The 25,017-nt window shown below is 44.0% G+C and overlaps 1 protein-coding gene across 2 annotated transcripts in view; it reads right to left on the minus strand.

Annotated features, from left to right (window-relative positions):
* sema5a (sema domain, seven thrombospondin repeats (type 1 and type 1-like), transmembrane domain (TM) and short cytoplasmic domain, (semaphorin) 5A) overlaps positions 1-24,763 on the minus strand; it is a 185,852-nt gene extending 161,089 nt beyond the window's left edge. The window contains exon 1 of one of the 2 annotated variants that reach the window (XR_007448256.1): positions 24,020-24,763. The gene's annotated coding sequence lies outside the window, so the exon portion shown is untranslated. The remainder of the gene's footprint in view (positions 1-24,019) is intronic. The other variant, XM_049565099.1, reaches the window with a different exon arrangement.
* Positions 24,764-25,017: the final 254 nt, after the last annotated feature.

A 25,017-nucleotide genomic window follows, 5' to 3' on the forward strand; every position in this document is an offset into this window, starting at 1 on the left:
CAACAGACTTTTGGCATCTAAAGTATAAAACCAGACTGTTGGAGCCATATGTTTGGCTTGTGTTTTAATGAATTGCCACGCCGCTAAGTGGCTTATATTACTGGCTGAGGCAGGCCATGGTTTTTAAGTTCACACTAGTAAGCACAGGTTTTTTTGATTGTGCTCTGATTAAGATTTATATGTCTGTATTTATTAGAACATTGTGTTGAAACTTATTGGAAGGTACACTGGTGAGAAAATAAACGTGTGATTATATAAAGCACTTGTAGGGAGTAGTTTCTGAGTACACAATTAGCAACCAGTAGCAGCTAAAGTATAGGGCTATAAGGCTAATCAATACACAGACAGTCAAAATACATGAGGGACGGATGCTGCTTGACATGTAGGCTTTGTGGCAGCATGCCCGCAGCAGATTACATCCATTATAATCAACTGAAGCTGCTGTAGTGACCACAGGGCTATTTTCACAAAGGGGGTCTTTTCTGTACTCTATGCACAGCTAACTACACAGAACTGTATATAAAACATGAGCACAATCTGTTTCAAAGGATTCAGATGAATAGCTCATTGTACCAGAACCAATGCAAAGCAGCAGAGCGACCTTGGATATATTTTTTTAATATATTTTATTTATTGGATGTTTCATCTTGTAGTTACAGCTACAGGAGAAAGATGAGAAAGTGACAGCGAGTAGAACTAATCCTGCAGTTATTTACTATAGGGTCTATCTTAAAATGTTATTTATTCTGTATGCTGCTGGACCTGGGTAACAAATTTGGTTCCTTCGTGTTTTTAACATGCTTGAATGACAATGAACTGAACCTTGAATCTTGAACGATCCAGTTAATTAATTCAGTGCTAGTTAACAACTGTATTATCACATGGCAAAACTCACTCCTCACGTGGCATGCACGCTGCAAAGCCTGTCAGTCAATACTAGCACCTATGACAGTGATCCGTGTGAGATACCACCTGTGATTCACAGAGGCTTGAGGAGGGAGGGTTGTTGTTACTCCTGCTAGTTTGTGTATGTGTGTGTATGTGTGTGTGTGTGTGTGTGTGTGTGTGTGTAGCCGAGGAGCGGGAGGTGTTGAAGTTGCCGCTAATGCAGAGAACACCTTGTTAAGCAGACAGGTTTGTTGTTTAGGCACTGGCTACGACCCACCCGCAATAGCCTGTGTTAAAGTAAAGAAATTAAAAGCCATGCCTCGTAGCCTCATCGTTAAGGGATGCTACAATATATTTCGACCGTAAGAGCCTACAGCCATGCTAGCTGCTCTGTGAGGCTGTACTTAGGGTGCTTTGACCTAAATGCTAACGTCAGCATGCTAACATGGCCACAATGACAACATGGAATAATAATAATACATTTTATTTGTTAGGGCGCCTTTCAAGCCACTCAAGGTAGCCTTACAGCAAAGATAAATAAATAAATAAATAAATAACATTTACCATGTTCGCCATCCTAATTTTTAGCATATTTGCTAAAGATCCAGATAGGATTTCTCACTCTGAAGTCGTCGAAATCCGGCAGTTGAGCAGTGACTTGCGGTATCGGAAACCAATGAAAAAAGGCGCCCTTTAACATCGGCATGATAGGCGGCTGGTTGACGTTGTAGTTTAATGCCGCATGGCAGTGTTGGGGGAAATGCGGCAGGACAAGGACGAAAGATAAGGTGGCGAAAGTCCGACTGTGGTGGGAAGGAGGGGTGATAGATGGGTCAAACAAACATGGACTTTCACCTGAGAGAGCGGTGTTTGTGTCCAGTTTAGTATTCCTAAACCTAACCATGTGTGTTAGCTATTGAAGAAAAAAAAATGTCAATTTGCAGTGTTGTACCGACGTAGCGCCCTTATTTTGAAAGAAACTGTATCTTAATGTTAAATTTCCTGTAAAAACCTAAGTCTATTTTGAAAGAAGACAATGCATGTAACAGGCCGAACTTGACACGGTGTCCCAGAACGTCAGCAACTAACACACCCAGGGTACTTTGCACATCGGTCATGGACACGGAATGTCCATGATCAAACATCAATATGTGACTAGTCGGAGCGAGAATGTGTTGATGGGAGACGACTAATAAAAACATAGTTATGAATGACATGTACCATTTCTGCCAACAGATGTCCTTAAATCCTACACTGGACCTTTAAAAACATTCATGATAATGTTGTTTACTTTTGTAGAATTCAAACATGTCACCATGTAAAGCCGACCTGTAACTGTCACTGATATTATCAAGGGCTTCTGCACTATTGTACAACAGCTTACATACACACACTGACACAGACACTAACACAAACACAGCCAGTTTTCAAAACAACAATGCTCTTCTCAGCTCATGTCAAACCTGCCTTGTAGCGACAACGCAGCCTTTTAAGACTTCACATGACAAACATTTGTGAATATTTGAGGACGTCACAGTCAGACAGCTAATTGCAGTCTTTGGGGTACGGTGCCACTGTTGCCCCTGAAACACTGGCAACACAAAACAAGTTCCCTCTAATTGACCCAAATGAGCCGTGTAACAAAAAGAAATCACTTTGAAAATGTGTCATCACTTCCTTCAGAAAAACTGAGAGCGACAGGGATTAGAAGCTACAAAGAGTGAGAAAACACATCCTGTCTGTCTGTCTGCAAGTCCAATGAAAAAAAAAGCCTGTGTGAGTGTGTGCTCACAAATGCTATCTGTCGGGACAAATCACATATCAAACGCACTTATAAAGCTGTAAATTGCCACATATCACAGAAGCAGTGTATCTTTAACGTTTTTTCGTCTGGGTAGAACTACAAAGATAGAATTATCAAAAACTCAGCCCACCGTCTCGCGAGGAAGAGGAGGGGTGGATGGTCTATAATTGTTGTAAGAATGCGTGTGTCAGCAGGTATACAGTTGGAGAGCAGGTGTGTGTATGTGTGTGTGTAAATGCGGCTTCATGTTGGTGTTTAATGAGTTTTGTGGGGGAAACTCCAAGGTTTCCGGGATAAAAGTAACTCTGTAGTCTCTATTTGGGCCAGTATTAACTCTCCGAGCCTTCAGTGCTGCAGGCTGCTCTGCTAACTTGATTAGGCAGGTATGGGCCAGGTGCTTTGTGCCCTCTCTTCACTGAAATGAAGGCTCGCGCAAGGGCAAGCTGACAGGAACACACACATTAGTACACAAAGACACACATACACCATCCTTCTTCTTTCTTTTAATACATACATGCTGCCACAACCCCACCCAAAATGCCACCCGGGAGCAAAAACAATACCATCTAATCAGCAGCAACAGCTACATCAACCTCCCTGAGATGAAGAGACACACAGGCCCATATGGCATGTGTCTATAGCTGTGACAGGTCTAATTTAAGCTCACGGCTAAATATACAGTACAGTGCAACGCTGCCCCTCTGAACCCAGTCTCATGACGCCTTTGATGGCTCAACATCAAAGCTGAACATCGCCACTTTTAACTCCAATATATTAATTCACTTTCTATGTTTAGGTTCGGCCTGGTGTTGCTGCGAAGATACAAAAAATACTTGTCCTCACAATGCATAATCATGCAGCGTACAACACCTAACAGCCACACAAGACGCCAAACTCATCCGACTTTGGTCGCCTGATCTAAATTTCCCAGAAACGATTGCATGTATTAATTTGGAAATACCTTCCTGTGTCATTATCATAACAATTACAGGTTATGGTCCCAGTTAATACCACTCCACCACACCGCCGCTCTAAATCCCCAGGAGTCACTCGCAGAGAATACTGGGCGCATGTAATGTGTGGTCTCCTCCGCCAGCCCTGGAGTCCATCTGGGCTTGATTGTAGGCCAAAAACAGATGTTCCTGCCCGTGTGTGTGTGTTTGTGTGTGAGGTTTCTTCACCACCTTAAAGCATGTGTGTGCAAAGCTGTCTACCTGACCCAAATGTATCTGTTACTGCTGAAATACTTCTTAGTACGAGTGTGCGTGACCCACTTGTATCAGTTTACTTGCATGTTCCTCTCTGAGTGCGATTTTGTATCTGCGCCTCCTCATATTTATTTTTGTATTGTGTCTTAACAGTGTGAACAGCTGCTTACCTCATCCTATTTATTTGTGCTTACATGTCTCTTCCTCAATTGTGGACGTGGTATGAGCCATGGTATGTGTGTGTAGTGTCTGCAACTATTTCGATAGGCGATTAATCACTTCAAAATGTTAAACATTCAATGCTTCCAGTTTCTTAAAGAGATAGAGCGGATATTTTGAAGTGGGGCTGCATGTGGTACTACCATAGTCACTGTATTACCTATAGGCGAATACAGTCGGCCAGCACATTCTCACTCCAACCTCGTCACATATCGATGTTTGGTCATGGACTTTCCGTGTCCAGATACGACATGCCTGTTACATGCATTGCCTTCTTCTAAAATACACTTCTGTTTTCACAGGAAATTTACCATTTACATACCCTGGAAATCCAGAGTTCTCACGAGAGCACAATTTGAATTTGCCCAGCGAGTCACTCTGGCAATCAGTAATGATGCTCATTACCCATGCCCTTGGAGCCGAGCTGCACCAATCACATTGGTGTATCTGATATAGGCGGGCCAGAGGCGAGCTAAACAGATGACAGCGCTGTGACGACGAAGTCCGGAATCAGTCAGTAAACATTGCAAGATGGCTACGGATGAACACCAGTTGTTTGAAACGGCTTTGGCCGCTACAATGAACGAGTTAGACTTGGCTTTGTCTCTAAAAGAGGAACCTTTGCAAGAAGGATGTTTTTGCTGTTTTGCCGACCGGATACGGCAAGAGTCTAATCTACCAGTTAGCTCCACTGGTAGCTAAGCGTATACGTCACCCCATGTATTGTTCTGATTGGTTGTAGTGTTATCCAATTGCGTGCAGTGATATTTTCAAATGCATGCTTGGTGCCGCCCCACGAGTTGGGCCAGTTTGATTACTCATGGCCAGACCCTAAATCTTTCTAGATTTGGGTCTGGATTTCCAGGCTACCATTTACATACAGTTTCTTTCAAAATGACATCACTACATCATTACAAGACTGCAAATTTGTTTTTTTTTTCCTCTAACAACTAACGCAAGTGGGTTGGTGTTTGTTCATTCTCGGAACCCATCGGCTGTATTCGGTGTCTGACTTCCGGCAGACAGCGACACAGCCTCTGGGGGCAGACCCCCGATTTTTTGGCATTCCGGTTTGATTTGGGCGGAGGAGGCGAATTTAAGTTTCCGACTTCCGTTTATATATAGTAAGTAAATATGCTGATCCACTGCGATGGATTCAGAATTTGCAGTGACGCTAATTATGTTCCGCCTCGTTAGTTCACCGCACGGACCGTTTAACCTGGCAACAACTGCAGCCAGCTCAAACATGATTGGTCAATATCACGCAGACTACAAACAGCCTAAAACCAGAAACCAGGGCTCTTCCGCTCTTCTTCTGGAGGCAAGATCTCCAGGGTTTGCCTACACTCACTGAATGTAGAGTCTGTATATAGAGACTAGTGTTTGTTAGACCCATCCAACAACTCTCCCACCCACCCTACTCGGACTTTCACCACTTAAACATTCGTTCTTGTCCTGCTGTGTTTCCCCCTGACACCGAGTGCCCTCACACTATAACAGCGACATTAAAGGACAGCTTTTTTCGTCAGTGTCTGATGCTGCAAGTCACTGCCCAAGTGCCAGATTTCGACGACTTCGGAGTAAGACCAGGTTGGAGAAGCAGACAGGAGTACCACCACAAAAGCAGAGCGCTGCACTGCTGTGGATGGGGGCAGCAGCAAAAACACATTTTAGGTACCCTGAAAAAAGGCCTACCTAAAAGAAATCAATATCAGTTTGAGTGAACACTATAGTTAGAATATTTTCACAGCTTTACCTTTCCATCAGATAGCCCTTTCCAACAAGGAACTAAAGCCGGTATGTTTATCTGTCCTCTCTTCAAAGCCACCAGACTCCTTGGACAGAAACATTTTACTTTGCAGAATACAGGACCTGCTCTTGACACTGGCGTTTTAAAGGGTTAGTTCAGATTCAACGAAGTCACACAATAACACAAGCTCACTGATCGAAGCAGCTGCAAGCCAGGAACTCCCGTGTTAGGGCCTTTTTTTAATCCAGATGCGTTTTTGTAATCCATCATCCAAAAAAAAAAACCCCAAAAAAACGTTGTGCACACCTTGCACACTGATTTCAATGGGTTTTATTAAAATTCACAATACGTGACAAAGTGAAAAAACAACCTTCCTCCTTTGCCTCTCTCCACTGGAATCACCTATCTGGCTGTCGCTGCTCCCTCCCTGTCTTTTATTTGGCGCCGCAGCCACATGAAGTGGTGGAGCTGACCTCCACATTCTGTGTGTGGTCCACGTCCTCCTCTTCATCATCATCCACCTGAATATTATGACCTGACCTGTTGAACGTAGCTATCAGAGTTATGAAATGATTGTGTGCACCCCAGTTCCTCTATCTTTTTGCAGCTGTGTCCCACCGCCACAATTTCTTCACTGATTCGTGGTCAAACGTCTTTAAAGGCTTCTGACAAATGCGACAAACGCAGAAAATTGAACCTGTTCTGAAAATTTTAATGACAGAGGAAAGTTTTGGACTCAGTGTGCAGACATGATTGACACAACATGAGGTCATATTTATTTTAAGACGTGCGACAATTGCTTCTTTTTTTTGTCAGTGGAATCTGGTGGCTGGTCGTCCTCTTTTTAGGTGGCTAAAATACGTTTCACTGCTGCCCCCGTTCATAGCAGTACGTTGCAGTACTCCTGTCTGCTTCTCCAAACTAGGGACGTGCCAACCGCCATCTACTGACTACTTTAAGAACCTCAAACAATCGCACTTTTTAAAAGTCCAAGCTGTCCATTTCAGTGTGATGATTTGTTGCTTTTTTCGCTGAATAATATCTTTTAGACTGACAGTCAGATAAAATAAGGAATTTGAAGACGGGGGCGGCACGGTGGTGTGGTGGTTAGCACTCTCGCCCCACAGCAAGAGGGTTGCCGGTTCGATCCCGGGCGTGGGAGCCCTTCTGTGCGGAGTTTGCATGTTCTCCCCGTGTCAGCGTGGGTTCTCTCCGGGCACTCCAGCTTCCTCCCACAGTCCAAAGACATGCAGATTGGGGACTAGGTTAATTGGTAACTCTAAATTGTCCGTAGGTGTGAATGTGAGCGTGAATGGTTGTCTGTCTCTATGTGTCAGCCCTGCGATAGTCTGGCGACCTGTCCAGGGTGTACCCTGCCTCTCGCCCGATGTCAGCTGGGATAGGCTCCAGCTCCCCCGCAACCCTCAAGAGGATGAAGCGGTTAGAAGAAGATGAATTTGAAGACGTCACCTTTGGATCCTAAAAATCATAATGAGCATTTTCACCATTTTCTAACATTTCATTGACAAATTATTGAGAAATAATCAGCAGTTTAATCAGTGTAAGCCAAAAAGTCAAGAGAATGTTGGACCAACTAATCAGCTTGTCTGACACACAGGTCCACACTGCACATCATCTCCTCTGCCTGCCACGGTTACCCATAACACCCTTCTCTGTGTAGGTACGTAGAGACATTTACATGCACCTCCACTGAAGGATAATAGCCTGAGTGTGAGGATCTCTCAGTAGGGTGTTGGGATCATTTGGATTTGACTATATTATTCCTCTGTTCATCTTAGACAAAGTGGCACACACATTTATTTTTGAGCTCATTTGATTATAAGGCGACAACTTTACAACTAGAGCCATAATAATTACGTTTTTTACAATTTGTCGGCCTAATTCCTGTTTTTCTTTTTCTAAATGCATCTGAATTTAAGAGAAATCCCTCTTCCAGTGTCAACATAAGTTGCAGATTAGCAGCAATTTAGAAGTATTAAACACAGATATGCTGCTCTGCGTGATTACCCTCCTATAATACTTTAATCTCTGCCATATTCCCAGTAGGAAAAAGTTTAAATAAAGTTATTCTTGTAGTGAAATACAAGCAGACAAGCTGATAAAAAAATGTTGAGCTCTTCTCACTTTCCATCCTGTGCTCACAGTAACTGTCAGAAATCCTAAAGTGCATTATCACATGGTCACACCGACTTGCATTGTTCCGCTGCGTGCAGTCGGTGGACAGAGCCAGAACAAATTCAAGAGTGTACGTGCGTGACGACGCCTTATGACTGCGCTGCGATTCGTGCTGCGGCTGAACACTCCAGTGGGTTTGTCTGGATGCCTGCATATATTTGCTGCGTACATTAGTTTTGTTCAAGTGAAAATACACATATATACACACACATGTATCCATGGAAAAACAACATCCATGCAAGAAAATGTGTTTCTGCTGGTGAATTCTTAAAGGCACCAGGCGGCTGCTCAGCTGTCTGGGACCACAACACTGTGGAGTAATGGCTTTCAGACTCCCACTGACCTGCTCTTCAAAACGTGAAGAGAGGTGCAAAAGACTGGAGAGGAAGGTGGCGGGAAAGCCGTTTAGGGTCACTTGAGGTAGATTACTGGAGGGAGGCTGGTAATAATGAGAGGAATGGAGGAACAAAGGATGGAGGAGATGCAGTAGAGGATGAAGAGTAAGAGGTTGGATGAGATGAAATTAAGGGATGGGCTTGGATAGAGGAGGTTGGAGGGAAGAGGAGAGGGGTGTTAAAGAGGTTAGGCGGGAACAAAAGGAGCGGTGAGTGAGGAGGAGAATGGAGAGGATTAATAGAAAATGGAAAGACAGAAAAGAGCTGAGGAGTTTAGAGGCACTTCAGAGGAAGGAGGCTGGAAAGTACGGCTTTGCTATGAAGATTGGCCGAGATCTTCATGAATAACGCATGCCATAAACATGGCTGAATTACTGACAGGCCTACCAGGCACAGGGGTCCCCTTGCCTTGACCTGTAATATGACACAAAATGATCAAAAAAGATAAAATATACCTCAAAGAGACACAAAACGACAACAAAGACATGCAGAAGAACTACAGAGAGTCACAAAATGACCACAAAGAGATGTGAAAGAACTACAGAGACAAGATGACTACAAAGAGACACAAAATATACCTCAAAGAAAAACAAAATGACTCCAAAGAGTCATAAAGCGACAACGAAGGGTTGCAAAGGAACTAAAGAGACACAGAATGACTATGTAGAGACAAAATGATCAAAAAAGATCCAAATACACCTCCAAGAGACACAAAATGACAACAAAGACATGCAAAGGAACTGCAAAGAGACATAAAATGACTACAAAGAGGTGTGTAAGAAATACAAAGAGGCAGAATCAGTCATAAAGCAACAACGAAGGGTTGCAAAGGAACTAAAGAGACACAGAATGACTACAAAGAGACACAAATTGACCTAAAGAGACACAAAAGGACGACACAAACATGCAAAGGAACTACAAATAGACACAAAATGACCAAATAAAGACACAAATATACCTCAAAGAGAAACAAAATTACCTCAGAGTCACAAAATGACAACAAAGGGTTGCAAAGGAACTAAAGAGACACAAAATTACAAAAAAAACCCACAAATATACATCAAAGAAAAAAAAGACCCCCAAGAGTCATAAAGCGACAACGAAGGGTTGCAAAGGAACTAAAGAGACACAGAATGACTACGAAGAGACATAAAATGACCACAAAGACAAGTGTAAGAAATACAAAGAGGCAGAATGACTTCAAAGAGTCACAAAATGACAACAAAGGGTTGCAAAGGAACTAAAGAGACACAAAATGACCAAAAAACCCACAAATATACATCAAAGAAAAAAAAAGACTCCAGAGAGTCATAAAGTGACAACGAAGGGTTGCAAAGGAACTGAAGAGACACAGAATGACTACGAAGAGACATAAAATGACCAAAAAAGACACAAATATACCTCAGAAAGACACAAATTGACCTAAAGAGACACAAAAGGACGACACAGGCTTGCAAAGGAACTACAAATAGACACAAAACGACCAAATAAAGACAAATATACCTCAAAGAGAAACGAAATTACCTCAAAGAGTCACAAAATGACAACAAAGGGTTGCAAAGGAACTAAAGAGACACAAAATGACCAAAAGAAGAAACAAATAAACCTCAAAGGGATACAAAATGACTTCAAAGAGACACAAATCAACCATAAAGAGAAACAAAATGACCAAGAAAGACACTAAATGACAACAATGAAACACAAAACAACAACAAAAAGGCACACCAGTACAAAGTCTCTGTGCTGTGCCCGGGGGTCCATTGTCTCACAATCCGCCCGCAGCCATAAAACTGCAATTCCTCACATCTCCAGGTTGGTGTGCGTATGCCATGTGTCAGGAGAGTGGTCCCACAGAGGTAATTGAATCAGGACATGAAAACAACAGGGGAACAGAGTCGGGCTGAGGTGGTCAGGCACAGCTGGAAAAGCAACAGCCCCCCCCCCCCACCCCCCCCTCCGCACCTTTTAAAGTAAAGGGAGAGGAAACACCGGGAACTGCGGTGTTCAGAGCGCTGACTCTACATGGCCTTTCACAGGAGCCACAGCTCCAGGTGCAGCACAGTGCAGGTCTGTTTAACATCTAATTCTGTTCCAATTCCCCATGTCTTCTATTTGTTTTAGCCCACCTCTACCCCATATGTCTCTGTTTTCACCCAATACGCTCGGCCTTTTTTTTCACAGTTTTGTTTTATGTAAACTGCAATCGTACGACTGTAATCGTCCATCACGGTGTGAAATGATGACTGAACGGGTGAAAATTGATTCAAACTCGCCCCCTGACAACGAAAGGCAGACTGAAATACACCAGTTCACACAAAAAACTACCCTTAACAACCTCGCCGCTTTTTACAGGGCTGGAAAATGCTGCAGGGAAAGAAGCCAAAATTGTGTGAGAGAGTTTAAAGTGCTGTTTGCGAAGCTTTTTTTTTTTAAATCTGGGCTCATCAAGCAAACTACTGCTATTGTAAAGAGGAAATTGCTTGTAAAAACTTCCCCTCTGCTACCTCATGCCTCAAACCGGAGAAAATCTGGAAGTTGAGGTTCATTGTGGGAGCGTAAATAAACATAAACAACACTAGGTGTAAACGAGCCTAACAGGGGAAAAAAAAGTGAGGTTAGTCATCTCTGCAGCTGGCTCAGACTGTTAATGCCTGCACTTTTTCTATTAGACGGGACCCCCTGGCCGCCTCATACAATTATGTTATTCTTCTGGGGCTGTGAGTGTGGGTGTCTGCATAGTGAGACTGTGTCTGGAGGTGATAAAACAGCAGAAAGCACATAAATAATGACTTAATGATCCCCTCCACCCTTTGCTGTAATGATGACAATGGAGTTTTCCAAGCTGGGGTGCTGGTGTGGGGCGGGCGGGGCGATCCACATGTGGCCTCCAGGTGTACTCAGCTCCATCTTTGTTACTTCTTAACCTCCCAACTCGCCACGGACGTCCATCTTTGACTCAGTCCATCTGTTATTATCCCACCATCACTGCATATTAATCTCTAAAATATATGCTTTCCTGTGTGAGTGTTTCGTCGCAGTTGTAGAAATATGTATCTAATACGTGTGAAAGCGCTCTCTTCTCAAGGGAATGATTCAGCCGGATGATCTGCATTAATCAACCCGTCATGTCGCATTCCTCCGTATGCGGAGACTGTGTGAAAGCGGTGTGTTAGAAACCGAAAACGAGAGAGAGTAACAGGGAGAAACAGGTAATTTTGAGTGGCAGAATGTGTGGAGCCAGACGTGCGGTGAAATTACAGTCCAGCCGCTGACGCTGAAATAACAGTGTGATTTGTGTAATTGTTTCTTCTAGGTGGGTTCTGCTACCACTGCTAAACAACAATAGCAGTAAATCATGTGACTGCACACTGCAATTAACATCCCTTGCCTCCTTCACGGTAATAATGCTCTGCGGCTAAATACGATGATTTGACCAAGATCCTTTGTGCTAGAAATATTCTTTCCTCTTTTTCTGTTTTTCAAATCATTTCGCCAACACCTAACCATCTTTTGCAGCTCCTGAGAAGCATAATTTCGACTGAGCAGTTCAGGGAGAGGTCTGAATGTCATCGACTCACGCTGCGAGAGAGGATAAAGACGACTAAGAAGCACTAAAGAGTGAGAACCAAAGATGAAACAGAGTGACTGAAAACGGCCAATTACTATAATTGCTTCAGCTTGAATTGATGAACTCTGGATATCTGAGAGGGTGAGAAATCACACATGTGTGCACATTTGCAATTACTAGAAAAAAAAATAACTTTTTAAGGCTAAGAAGAGGCAGAGAAAGTGTTAATTGTGATATTTGGGGCCCAGAGGGAGGAGAAGGGGAGGCGGCGTGGGTGTGGAGCTCCGCTGAGGACAATGACGAGTCTCATTGTGTGCGGCACAGAGACCTGCCACCGCCTGTGGGACTGAAACGGCTCCAGGAAGGCGAAACCGCTGTTGTTTCATGCCTATTAAGGAACAACACTGAACCGTAAAACTGAGCACAAGGGTTTTTTTTAGTGACCTTGAGTAAGTTAGTGCATCCCTCGCAGATGCACTCTGACCTTCTCATATCAGAGGGAGGGCTGGCGAGAAGATTACGTCCCTCCGGGGATGAATTAAGTATTGTAGTAATGTTATGGTATTCAGCGCAGATTGAGGAGGTGGGTGGAAGCTGCGATGGGGTTGAGAGAAGGAGATAATAAAAAACATCCCCATTTCTCTACAGTAAACTACTCAGAATGGTTTCTAGATCTTCAGCTACAATTTTTTGTAACACCAACAGAAGCATTAAAAAAGAAGCAAAAATCTTTACTCGCACAATTACCTCCCGAGCATCAGCTGCCTGATGGTCTCTAGCAACAGTTTCCTTCTCGCAGTGTGAGATACAACTCCTTTTTGTGTGCTTTTTCGAAAGTCAATAAAAAGACGTCGACCCTGCAGGAAAGAATCCCCTTTTGCCCTTAAATGCTGCAGAGAAGGGAGTACTTTCCTACCCAGAAAGCCTTTGGGGAACAGCATGGAGCACAAAATAGATCAGGATGCTACGGGGCCCTTGCTTCGGAAGGGCAGAGGTCTATTTTTAATGACAACAAGAGCACTGCAACAAAGTGTTGTGGTAGGGCAAGTCCAGGGGAAATTTATCCTCTGCGTAGGAGTTCCTCCCTCGCTGCGCCTGTCTAAAGAGTTCTGCAACAGCTCGAGTGAAAAACAACTGCAACAAAATAGATCTCATCCTTCATTTATACTGATTCGACTGAGCTGAACTCGGCTCGACCTAATTGAGGGAAATAAGGGGATTGTCTCCTGCTGACGGAGTGTTTGAATGCACCGCTCTTGCACACCTGTAGCTCTCTTTGAAAGGCCGGCAGCAGAGAAGCTAGGGGTCAGCTCTGGTCATGCTGAGGTCAAACAACGAGGGCAGCCACGTCTCTGAGAAAGTGAAACTGGATCCTTTCCTCTTGGTCGCTCTGAGTCACCCTGCTGACCTGACACATGCACCTGAGAGCATATGAAACAAACAGCACCGCTATTAACACAGTCGTATTTGTGCGCAGGGATATTTTTGACTTGCTCTAGCTTGCTTATTTTCGGGGATTTATTTATTTATTGATATCATGTTTCCCAGTCTACATTCCATGCTGCAAACTCTTCTCTTTTGTTAAGGCAACACAACAGCACACAGTACACCACCCTAACGTGTGTGTGTGTGTGTACACTGTGTGTTTTTAAGCGCTTTGGTGTTTATTTGTATTTGAGTTTTCTATGCCAGACAGAGGAGCGAGGGGGAAAAAACACATCCCAGAGAATCTTTAAACAATCCACTTCAGTCCCAACAGGGCAGGAAGAAGCGCAGGCAGAGAGTCGGCGCTGCACTTGAACGTAACTCACTTTTCAGGAGAACACAATAGAGCCAGAGCAAGAGAATAGAAACATTCTCTTGTTTCATGAACAGCATAATCAGACCACTGTATTAGCCAACCAACACTGTGTATGGAATAAAGGACACTCCTGGCAGTACCTCTAGAATTACTCCATTGTCTTTTACAGCAACTGATATCCTTATCGCTGAGGCCCAGCACCTGGCTAGACTTTTAACAGACTTAATGTTCCATTACAAAATATCCCTTGAAATCGTTTACAACAGTATTCAACTCCATACGACCACTTCCTCTTCTGCAAGGAGCTTTAAAAAAAGTCAAAGTCAAGTCAGCTTAACGTACTGTAAGCGTGCAATCAACAAAATAAGGTGTTTGCCACTGGCAGGCAGCCAGGCAGGTTTCTAACTGAGGGCTCATTCATCCTGATGGTTTATTCAAAGAAGAATGAGATGTTATTCAGGAGGAATAATAAGTGGTTTGTTATTCACTGCTGGTGGTTTAGATCAGACCACACATCCTCTGTGTGGTTTCACCGTCAGAACTGAGGCAGCATTGTGTCTACCAAACGGGGTAGACTACACATTCACATCGTTGCCTATACACACACACGGCAGAGGCATGACTCATGAGAGTCTCCTGTCTGGAGTGTGTGCAGTGTTTTCTGGAGAACACAGGAGGTGTGTGTAAAGAGAAAGAGAGAAACCACGCGTCTTGTGTTTTCTTACTTGTGCCTCGCTTTTTTTCTTGGCTTCTCTCTCAAGGTCGAAACTTTGGTTTCAGACACACAGTCTGAAAGTCCTTCAATGAATTACTATGTAAATCGCTGCATTATTAATGCGGCACCTACTTAAAATCACATTTAGGTTCCTTTTTAGAGGCGTGACACTTGGCTCTTTGTGATTGATGTTCAATTCTCAAGTTTTAAGGAGAATATTACCTGTGAAAAAGAAACACAAAACACATGCAGAGGAGGTGCAAGTATAACACCCCATCAACCTCCTGCAGTGAGGGTGGGCAATGCAGTGTTAGAGGAAGCTCTCAGATCCTTCATTTACTTAAAAGCATCACTATAGCAATTAAAAAATACTTCATCGTCCGGCATTCAAATACCTATTTAAAGGTTTTGTGTGTGACATTCAAAGCATTAATACAGCAGCAAACCACTATTTGCTATGTAAAGATACAGTGGAGTAGTGTCGTACTGAGCAGAGACAGAAGTCACGCTCCATCTGTGTGTGTTGCAATGCAAACATTTCTGTGGTTTGTTGGCGGTTAACAGTCCGGCCACACGTTCATGTTAGCACGTGTATCTTACTGGCTAGCTCATCATGGCTTCTTTGCATTAAGCTCATACAGCGGTTAACACTGATATCGGCATGGCGCCAGCACAGAAGTATACTAAACACCCTCTGCCCCCCCCACATTAACACCATTTGCTCTGTCAGCACTGTTTCTGTTGTTTAGCGCTGTTTATGGAGTTAGCAGCATTAGCTGCTGGCCACTGGCTGACTGACTGAGCTGAGTGCAGATACATCATATGCTCTTAATTTAACAAAGAGCCCCTTTAAAGGGATAGTGCACCCAAAAATGAAATTTCAGCCATTATCTACTTACCCTCATGCTGAGGAACGCTCAGGTGAAGTTTTAGAGTCCTCACATCCCTTGCGGAGATCGGCGGGGGGAGCGGCTAGCACACCTAATGGCTGACGGCGTCCCAGACTAACGTCCAAGAACACAAAATTTAATCCACAAAGTATCTCCATACTGCTCATTGCTTTGCATTTGAAACAACTACACCACCAGGTTTCCAGCGCTCGACTCCGGTATTCTGCAGCTGGCTGAGGGTTAGGCTCATGAGCTGCAGCGGCTGCTTCATCCAGTAGCCTGAGTTCCGCGTCCGTATACTCGGGCTCAAACAAATACGGCTCAACAAAGAAATGCTGTTCCTCCTCAATTTCAAAGTCTTCAGACATGTTGGGCTGCCCTTTGCTAAAAGACTGTAGTGCAAATTATCTTCTAACTTTGTGGTTACTGTTGTCTCCCCCTGCAGTGCACGTGTCACGTGAGGTAAACACGGGTAAGCAAAGCTCATGCTTTCGCTGGTCTCGCGCAAGCGCGCACACATGAACGCGGAGCACAGAGAAGCAGTCAGAGCTACAGGCTACAGTGAGGCTAAAAACAGAGTTCATATGACGTTTTTCGAAACAACTTTTTATGTCGCGGCTTCACGACACTTGGATCACTACAAATGAGCAGTATGGAGATACTTTGTGGATTCAATTTTGTGTTCTTGGACGTTAGTCTGGGGCGCTGTCTGCCATTAGGTGTGCTAGCCGCTCCCCCCGCCGATCTCCACAAGGGATGTGAGGACTCTAAAACTTCACCTGAGCATTCCTCAGCATGAGGGCGAGTACATAATGGCTGAATTTTCATTTTTGGGTGCACTATCCCTTTAACAAAAAGTACAGAAGTCTTTCATTCATTCATTTTCTGTCACCACTTATCCTGTTGGAGGTCGCGGGGGGGCTCTAGCCTATTCCAGCTGACATTGGGCGAGAGGCAGGGTACACTCTGGACAGGTCACCAGACTATCACAGGGCTGACACATAGAGACAAACAACCATTCACACTCACATTCACACCTACAGACAATTTAGAGTTACCAATTATCCTGCATGTCTTTGGACTGTGGGAGGAAGCTGGAGTACCTGGAGAAAACCCACACTGACACGGGGAGAACATGTAAACTCCCACCTTGGGTTCGAATCCCCAGGTTCGAACAAGGAACCCTCTTGCTGTGAGGCAACAGTACTAACCACTGCATCACTGTGCCACTATAAGTATTATATCAAAATATACCGTGACTCCTGTGACCGATATACTGAAGTTAGTTTTAACTGCTTTATAAACAGTTTGGTATTTTAGTCCAGTGGTCGTCCAACCTTGGAGTCAGGCGCCCACAAAATTCACAAAATAAATCTGAGAAGTTATGAGATGACTAATGGTACGGAAAAGAAGAAAAGACAATTAAAGTTCTGTGACACAAAGTTATATCTAGTGTTTGGATTGTTCTCTAACCTTTGCTTTTTACTGAAACAGTGAATAATTCCAGCTCTTTGTGCCTCCACCAATTATCTAAATGAAACCATCTGAAAAATGTGTGCTTCTTTTTCACTGCATGGTTCAGCCCAACTCGAATCGGCTCACTTAGGGTACCAGGTCCTTTCTCTGTTTCCTTACTTAGGATAGTGTCCCCACAGTAGAGGCAAGATTGTCAGCTGATCGTCATAGCGACATCAAACAACAATGGCATCATCTTCAATGCGACAATTGCTGAATTCCTTTCATAAAATATAGTGGGGTAGTGTAAAGAAGTATAAAATAACCTTTAAACGTTCAAGTCTTTCAAAACTGAAATGTAATCAGTTACTTTCCACCACTGTTTGTAGCCTGAGAGGTGAAGCCGAGGGTAAAAAACAGCCACAAATATCTGCTGTGACTCCAAGGTAAGACAATTTTAGACTTTGTTGGCAACAACATTTGAATCTCAGTGTGCTGACAGTAAGAGGACGCTGGTTGGAGAGAGATTTTAGTGAGTAAGGCAAACAGAAAAGTGAAGGAGACATCCCCGGTGGAAGGTGCGCCTTCATTTTCTCTTCATCTTGTTTTTCTCTTTCCTGTCAATTCTTCCCCCCCCCGTCCTCCCTTCTCTCTTCCTGCCTGTGCCTACTTTCCTCCTCCTTGTTCTGTCCCGCCTGTCTGTCCGTCTGTCTGTCCCTCTCTAAGGACCTCTGGCACTGACAGATGAATCCAGCAGACGGATGCATCCGGGGACCGACTGGACCGCTGCCTCTCGAGAGAAACTCCTCCTTGTATATTTAACAGTCTCCCTCAAACCTGCTCAGCCGGCCTGCCCGCGCGTCAATCCCCCTATCGCCCATTCTATCTCCACATAATTCCTCTTCCTTTTTTCTTTTGCCTTTTCTTGTTCCATTCAAAAACTCAGGCGCCGCCCCTCTTTGTCTGGGAAATTTAAGTTCTTATCTTTTCACCTCTATCTCCCTCCCTCTCCTTATATCTCTCCTCTAATCTCCCTCTGTATCTCTCTTCCGCTCCCATTTTTCCTGCGTGGCCGAACTACAAGCAGTTATCTCTTAGATGTTATCGCAAACTTTCATATAAGGTCGGATAAAAAGAATGCAGCACGCTCTGTAATTTCGTTTTCTCATTCATCTGCTGAGGGAAGCATCCTCTTGCAACTTGAATATTTCTCTTCTCTCTTTTTTTCGAGGATATTGCTCTGATTAGCCCTTCGTAATGATTTCAAAGTAGAGATAAATGTTTTCATTTGCTGAAGATTAAAGGATTTTCTGCATTTATACCCTCTCATTGATCAAATTAGAGCTTCTCTGGCTGTTTGCAGCGGTGCGATAGATGAAGCTCTGATAGTTCTAAACACATCACATCAAAAGAGCTTCTTATCGTATAATGATATGCTCTATAAAGATAAGAAGCCGCGATGCGTGTCCCATGAGGGGCAAAAAAACCTCAAACCCACGAAAGACTCACAGCTACATTACCGCCCGCTGACATTAAAAAACATACGGCAAACACAACATCGCGAATCACAAACAAACACGCAGAAAGCGTAGACCCGGGCACCTGCTTTGGATAGGTGCAGGCTGCTAATTTAGCTGTGACTATACATAGCGGCAAGTGTCAAAGTCTCGCAGGAGGCAGTCCAGTTTTGCTCTCACCTCAGAGGTACGAGCTGCAGCCTGAAAGAGGAAGAAGCTCCTATAAAAGAGAAATATACGAGCGGAGCACGGCTATCAAATGATCCTCTCATTCATGCTTCAAAGTCATTCATCTTCCAGAGAAATACAGCTGGGTGACGGCCCAGAGAGGGGAGGAAAAAGTGTGTGTTTCTCTCTGCGTGTGTTTGGTGACAACTCATGACTCATTTCACCCTTCAAATGGCCCTGTGGCGCTCATTCAGTCAATAAACAAAGACCAGCAAAGCCTCTTCACTCTCTCTTCCTCGATCTCTCATTTTAAAATCCTTCTTTTCACCTTCTTTCCCCCCTGACTCATTACACCTCTCTCCCTCTGCTCACATCTCCCCCTCCCCTCTGATACTCCCCGGCTCGCCTCGGTGGTACAACAAACTCCAAACTTAAATAAGTTTACAATAATCGCTTCTCCTGTTGTCACAGAAGTTTGGATCCATCTCTGTTTAACCTTTCAAACATCCTCTTGGCTTGATCCCCAGTGAAAAAGAGGCTTTGGGGATTATTTAATCGTGACCCAAATAGAGTCTCCCTCTTCTTCCTGTAGTGGTGGTTAAAAGACAGATTCCTCTGCTATTTGAGTGGGGTTTTGAGGTTGTAGCAGAGTGAGGGACAGAGCTAATGTAGTGTAACAGTGCCGGAGAGTGAAGGCTGCTTTGGTGGTGCTAATTCCCTTTGACGTGCGGACATGAAACTGGACGTTTTACTCAAACCACATTCATTCTTGGATCCGAGCAGCAGAAATAATGGTGCATCCAGGATCACATATCCCCCTTCCCTTTGCTTCCCCGACGCACCGTGAACTCAAATTATTTCCTACACCTGCCCCTGTGCTGTTTCTGCTGTTTAGCATGCAGTGTGAAATTATCACAGCTTCCACTGCCTGTTTTACAAGAATCTGTCCCATCAGAGAACTGCTGCGTGTGTGTGTGCGAGTGTGTGTGTGTGTCTGTACAGTCCACTTTTAATCACTACATTTCCAGCTCTTCCCACAAATCTGTCCTCATTCTGCACGTGCGTTTCCACTTTAACTCACTTGACTCCAGCTGTGTAGCGTCACAGTGTAATATTCCTCGCATAATATTCCTCACAATGTGCATCTTGAAATAATGCCACCACTCGAGCGACAAAACCTTTCAAAGCTGACCTTGACGGAAAAAGAGATGCGAGTCCGCTTTATCTCTGTGACATACAGATTCTTGTTGAGGATAAACAACAGATGCGGGGCTGTGCTGTGCGTCCCACTTGATAGCTTCCTCACGATCTCTATGGCAACTGTCGTGACACTTTGGCCTTTGGAGAACACAAGTGCCGCGGATGATAAACTTTCATTTTTGCAAACATTTTCAGCTCTATTGTGACGGACGGGGCACTAAAATCCCCCTGCAGGAGACCTTGGAGTCGCCATGGCAACATCGCACCATCTCACTAAATAACTGAGAGTGCTTGAATTGTTTGCTTGCACCCCGGCAACTTTCTCTGTTCTGCAGGGATAGGTCAGAAATGTATCTGAGTATGCGGCTGCTGCACAAATAAGCTCCAGATCCCACTGAAAATTGAGAACAAATATTTTGAATCAGTGTCGCCTCACATGTGGGATGATTCTCCGGAGCTACAGTCTTGAAATCAGAAGTGGCAGCGAGAACAAGGGAGGGATGCGATAATGGCAAAGTGGTTGTGATGTATAAATAGCTTGTGGTGGGGAGAGGACAAAGCACAGCAGGAGAGAAGAGCAAACCACTTCAGCTATTGTTTGAGTCTCCAAGTTTACTTGCATTAAAGCAATAAATCATCCACTGAGGAGAATCTGCACAACCGGGGCTTCCATGCAATTCACAGCCAATAAAGTCAGATCTTTTGTGCGTCTGTGTGCACAGGGACAATCTATCTCAAAGCCCCATCTTGCCGGTGTCGGATAAATAAGTAACCAAAGGGCCTTAAAGAGCACCCAGGGGCCAGAGGGTAATGGCTGTTTGGTTTACACGTGCATGATAATGCCTTTCACTTTCACTCCCAACAGGGCTCGACCCCTGAGGTGACGCCGAATCACAAAGGTCGACGACAATGGAGCTTGTCATTCAATTGGTATCCATGGCGACCACACAGCCCGCTGAGGCCACCGGGGTCATTTTCATCATGGAATCCTCCTGGCTGGGACTAATTGCTGTGTTTGTGCTGGTGTTCTGTGTCAGCGCTCGGGCAAATTTCCAACACAGTGCAAATATCAATCACGCTAATCATATGCTGCTTTTCACCGGGCGCTGGAATGTGAGGCTGGTTTACATTACTTCACAGGCTTCCCTGCATCTGTTGCTCATCTCTCTGTGATGACTCCATGGGGTGGGAGTGTGAGTGTTAATGTTGTTTAGGGCTGCAACTGACAATTATCTCCATTATCAATTAATCTGCCAGTTATTCTTTCAATTAACTGATTAATTCCAGTCTGCAAAGTGTCAGAAAATGCACATCACGGTTTCCAAAGGCCCATGTTGACATATTTAATGTTCTCGTTTTATGCAGCCAACAGTCCAAAACCCAAAGATACAAAATTTATTACAATAAAAGTTTAAGGAAACCAGCAAATTTTCACATCTGCAAAGCTGGAACCAGTAAATTGGTGTTCTGAGAGTGGAAAATAAATCAACATTATATCAGTATCGTGATATTAGGACTGGACGATATATGAGAATATCAAATACCACAATATTTTTTGGCCGAATACCTTGATATTGCCATGATATTGTGGGGATGCAATGAGATTTTTGATAAATAATCATCAGTAATATGGATGTAATGACTAAGGAGGTAAAGACAAATACTACAAAAGTCCAGCAAGTTCAGAAAATTACATCACTTTACTGTAATGCAGCCTTTAAAACTAAGAAAACACAACACTAATACTACAATATCCAAAATCTAAGACGAAATCTAGTCTCATGATACATAGGGCTCAGCAGTGTATCCATATTACATCAATATCGTGATATGAGAGGAGATATCATCTCAGAAGTGTTGTCTTTCCCTGTTTTAAAGGCAGGTTACAGTAAAGTGATGGAATTTTCTGAGCTGACCAGACTGTTGTAGCTGGTCTTGAATTTGCCTTTACCCACTTAGTCATTATACTTACATTACTGATGATATTTCTTTCTATCAAAAAATCTCATTATACCAAAAATCAACCCTTTAGTACTGTCGCAATATTGATGTTGAAGTATTTGGTCAGAAATATTGCCCTAATTCTCTCTAAAATAATGACATAAAATAATTGCCGTTAAGTTCAGTTTCTCAACTACACGATTAATAGTTTAGTCTGCAAAATGTCTCTGCGTCAAAGAGCCCAAGTCAAGCCTTCAGGTGTCCAAAAACTATAAAAATTCAGTTTCTAAAGATATAAAACTGAGGGAAGTAACTAATCCTCATATTGGAGAAGCTGCAAACAGACGACGCTTGGAGTTTTTTCAGCTCTAAAATTGACTGGAATCGACCAATCATTCCAAATCTAATGTTGCTTTTTCTCCATGCAGTGTTTCTCTAGCACTTCAGCTGCAATATAAACTGGCAACTTTTGCCAAAAGGCATAAAGTCACATGACTCCTTGGTTCAGCATTTTCACCCCTCTCTTTCTCTGTAGTTTTGTATTTCTTTCTCATCTCTTTCCCTCTCCTTTCCTGGGGGAGTTTGGCATCCGACGTCTAATAAAGGCCTGGACGCTGCGAGTCCAAAGTAATTCTACCATCTGGATAAAGGTCCCCTTTTTTTTCCATGGGTAAGAACAGTGTGACAGCGCGGATGAGCCGCAGCATCCTCATGGGTCCGAGGCCATAAGATCAGAGGAAGCTGACTGTGTTTATCAGAACTGCAGCTTTCAAGTCCCCAAAGCTTGCACGACCACAACAACCACCGACCCGTGTGAATTCCAGTGAAACGTAACAGAGCGCTCTGGGTGCTTTATACTCTGGACACAACATCTGAGTGAGAATTTGCATGTTCCCTAAAAAGGTGCTCGCCTCAGGCTTGCAAAAACAATGGCGAATAAGTGACTTCGTTGCCAATTATGCCCAGTTAATCGTACACCAATCAGCACGATCAGGGCTGGAGATTAGCATTCATCCAAACCTACTGCAGGGCCGGTAAGAGCCAAGGACAGAGCCGCGGGGTAACTGAGGAGCACACATATTTTATCTCCTTCACAACACCAATCACGCTTCTCACCTGCAGCACAAACACAGATTTCACTATTGTGTGCTCACATTGTCTAATCTCCTCCGACCTGCTCACAGACAAATACATCGACTGCTGTGGCAGGAAGGCTTTTGTTCAGGATAACGGTTGGTTTCCTTGGGAATATAAGGGAAAGTTCAGGGACTGCTCCTCTACTACTTGTGATATAACTTTTTCTTGTGAGTTTTACAAAACCTTAGAAACCTTCAAGGACTCCGCACTGGCTCTACTATTGTGTGGGAAGCCTGATGTTTCAGTTGTATGACTGGAAGGTCTGAAAAGCTCAACAAAGAGATGTGCAGAAGAAAGGGAAATTGACACATCTTGTCACTTTCATTAAATGTGAAATATGGGGTATGAAATCACACAATCAGCAAATCTCCTGAAGGACAGACGATGTGTTTGTCTCCTCAGAACAGTGTCATCATTTCGACAAAAGCAATTAGAATTCAGACTAAACTAAACACAGCAAGCAAACACATTTTAAAGGTCACACATAAAAGCAGAGACAATTGATCCGCAGCCGCAGATGACACAATGCTGTTATTATATTCAGAGAAATAAAAACAATAAAGAAATGAGCGTGAAAAATCTCCTAATTTGCATCTGGGCTATAAAGGCACTGACATTTTCAGCACAGCCGAGACTATTTTCTCTTTTATAGTCATGACCAGTCAGATTTTCCACGCTTGTACTCTGTGCACTCGCTGCAGTGAATGCATAATATTTGTGCTACTGAGACTTTTGGTTACCAGACCCTGATCAACTGTCATAAGATATTCAAAAGAGGACAGGAATTTGTGGAATATAAAGAGAAGGTGATGGGGGACCTGGTGATGGCTGCACTCTGCCAGCACCACCAAGTGGTCAGACGTGGTAAAGCAGCAGGCAAAACTTCTAAAACTGAGTCTGGATATTGTGGGGTTTTGGATTTCTGGGCTGTTGTAGGGTTCGTGCTGGATTCTGGCTATTATTCAACGTCTGAAATATGTTTTAACTTATTTTTTAACTTGTAATATGACTGAAAAATAAAGGATATGTATGTATATATGTAAAGGAGGAAAAGTCAGGGAGAAAACTAATACATTGCACCTAGAAAGGGAATGTCTGCAGAAGCGTGTGGCATATCTTTATAATAAAAGCAGCTGCACAATCTGCAATAAAATAAGCTTGCCTTACCAAGTGAGGTGCCCAACTCCCGTTCATCTATAGGGAGCGAAGCTGCGTGTCTTGTCCCGGTGAGAAGAGTCAGTGTTAGCGGAGAAACAAAAGATAAAGATGAGCTGAAGATGATATATCCTCCGTTCCTCGCGTCTCCTGCCAGAAATCGACCTCTGTAAAAACTCCGTCTCTCTCTGCAGAGATTCCTCTGCGCTCTCTCTCGTCCCTCCGGAGTCCTGCGTGCTATTTCTGCCCCACAGAGAAGCGCTCTGTGCCGGTGGCTCCTCGGCGCACGGTTTGTAATCGGACACCGCACTGTCGCGCTGCGCCACAGACAATGTGTCTCCGCTCTTGGGGGCTGGACGCGGGTGCCAAAAAACGCAAATGCGCCGGCCCGGAAAAACAAAAACAAAACTGTCCTGTAAGCTGGAAACAGTCGGAGCTTGTGCACGAGAAGCCAAGCTGAGTGGAGGTGGTGGGCGATGTGTCCGATGCTGCTCTCAGTCACAGCTGCGCATCTCACGAGCAAAGGGTTTTGATGGCTGAGGAGTGCGCCCCCACTTCGCGCGTCCACTCCAGCAGCGAGGAGAAACGTGGCAGCGGCGCACAGCTGTCCTGCAGGTGGAGGAGAGGAGTACAACCCACTGACCGCGGTAGCTACAAGTGGGACGGCTGAGATCTGGATAGTTTGAGCTATTTTGACATCTTTACCTCAATGTGGTGAACTATTGATTCCAGCAGTTGAATTCTCACACACAGAGGTTAATATCAGCCTGAGAAAAGGCATTTGCATGTGAATTTGTGAATCTGAAGCAACACTTGGACTCATAACCCTTGTTATACACATCTTAAAAACTTTCATTTCATAGCCTTTTCACCTGCAGATCCTCAAGGCTCTGATCTCTGTGACAGAGCTGGGAAGGATTCAGTTTCAAGGACACTTGAGCAGAAAGGATGCTTCCTGGAAGTGGGGCTTGAACCCCATCGTGCATATCTGTAAGCACTGAGACTCAGCT

This window comes from Epinephelus fuscoguttatus, linkage group LG21 (assembly GCF_011397635.1).
Source record: "Epinephelus fuscoguttatus linkage group LG21, E.fuscoguttatus.final_Chr_v1".
In the NCBI taxonomy this organism is placed as follows: Eukaryota; Metazoa; Chordata; class Actinopteri; order Perciformes; family Serranidae; genus Epinephelus; species Epinephelus fuscoguttatus.